General features: G+C 40.6%; 1 non-coding gene across 1 annotated transcript; it reads right to left on the reverse strand.

Moving 5' to 3' along the window:
* Nucleotides 1-430: 430 nt before the first annotated feature.
* On the reverse strand, nucleotides 431-536 carry LOC116134367. The gene has a single exon (XR_004128724.1). It is a non-coding gene; the product is annotated as a small nucleolar RNA R71 (small nucleolar RNA).
* Between the last annotated feature and the right edge of the window lie 1,258 nt (nucleotides 537-1,794).

The raw sequence follows: 1,794 nt of genomic DNA on the forward strand, positions 1-1,794 counted from the left end.
CACAAGAAGACTTATTGGAGAGAGAAGAGAACGAGAGGCAATAGTCATTGAGATGGCTGAAACCAGAACTTTGAGGGAATTCTCAGCACCCTCCGTTGATGGTAGTGGTCTAAGTATCACTAGACCACTGGTGCAAGCCAACAATTTTGAAATAAAGTTGGCAATCATCCAAATGATCCAACAGTCGGTACAATTTGGGGGAGATGCAAAGGAAGATCCAAATTCACACATTGCAAACTTCCTAGAGATCTACGACACATTCAAGGCAAATGGAGTGTCAGATGATGCCATCAGGCTAAGATTATTCCCCTTTTCATTGAGGGATAAAACAAAGGGATGGTTGATGGCACTACCAGCAGGAGCAATCACAACCTGGAATGAATTGGCACAAAAGTTCCTGACTAAATATTTCCCTCCAGCGAAATCTATAGAGATGAGAAATGATATCACATCATTTCTACAGGAAGAGAACGAGTCACTATTGAAGCATGAGAGAGATATAAGGAACTGCTGAGAAAGTGTCCACACCATGGTTTGCCTGTTTGGATGCAAGTCCAAACTTTCTATAATGGGTTGCTAACAAATGTGCAAACAATGGTGGATGCAGCATCTGGAGGAGCATTACAAAACAAGACACTTGAAGAAGCGTATGAGTTACTTGAAGTCATGGCAAGTAACGACTACCAGAGACCCAATGAAAGAATTCATCCAAAGAAGTCTAGGGTATTCATGAAGTTGATGCTTACACGGCCATTTTAGCCCAACTAACAGCACTTCAAAAATAATTAGGAGGTATGCAAGTAAATTCAATTCAAACACCTCAAGTAACCTATGATTTTTGTGCAGGTAATCATGCGAGTATTGAATGCCAAGTGGGGACTAATTTTGCTTCAGTGTCCTCATCATCAGAACAAGTCAACTATTTGACTGGGAATCAGAGAGAATAGAACAATCCTTTCTCTAACACGTACAATTCTGGTTGGAGAAATCATCCAAACTTGTCTTGGGGCAATCAGAATAATCAATGGAATCAAAGAACAGTGCCAAACAATCAAGTAGGGGTGAATAATCAACCAGGGGATCAAAGAGTTTTAAAATTGGAGGATATGTTTGGAAAGTTCATGCAAGAGACCACAGGTTTTATGAGTGAGACGAAGGCGAATTTTAGAAACCAAGGGGCGTCGATTCGAAACTTGGAAGTACAAATGGGTCAAATTGCTGAAAAGTTAAATGAGCGACCTCAAGGTTCCCTACCAAGTAACACAATGACAAATCCACGTGAACAAGTAAATCCAGTAACTTAAAGAAGTGGAACAGTCTTAGAAGAGGTTGAACAAAAAGGGAAAGATGAGAACCCACCAAAAGAAAAGGGAGAGTCCGATGAAGAAATCGAGGAAGAAATCATTGTTGAGGAAAAGGTAAAGAGTCCCACAGAAGAAGAACAAAAGAGGGAAAAGATGCCAAGGCAAAAGAAGGAAAAATTGCCATTTCTTGAGATACCGCCAGAGTTGGCACATCATACCCCTCCTACGCCTTTTCCTCAGAGGCTCAGAAAGAAAAATCAAGATAAGCAGTTCACGAAATTCCTTTATGTATTTAAAAAACTGCACATTAACATTCCTTTTGCAGTTGCCTTGCAGCAGATGCCGAGCTATGCCAAGTTCCTCAAGGAAATTCTGGCAAACAAAAGAAAGTTGGAAGATGAGGAAACAGTTATGCTTACAGAGGAGTATAATGCCATTCTGTAGAAGAAGCTACCACCAAAACTCAAAGATCAGGGAGTTTCACTATCCC

This window comes from Pistacia vera, unplaced genomic scaffold, assembly GCF_008641045.1.
Source record: "Pistacia vera cultivar Batoury unplaced genomic scaffold, PisVer_v2 Contig286, whole genome shotgun sequence".
Taxonomy (NCBI): Eukaryota; Viridiplantae; Streptophyta; class Magnoliopsida; order Sapindales; family Anacardiaceae; genus Pistacia; species Pistacia vera.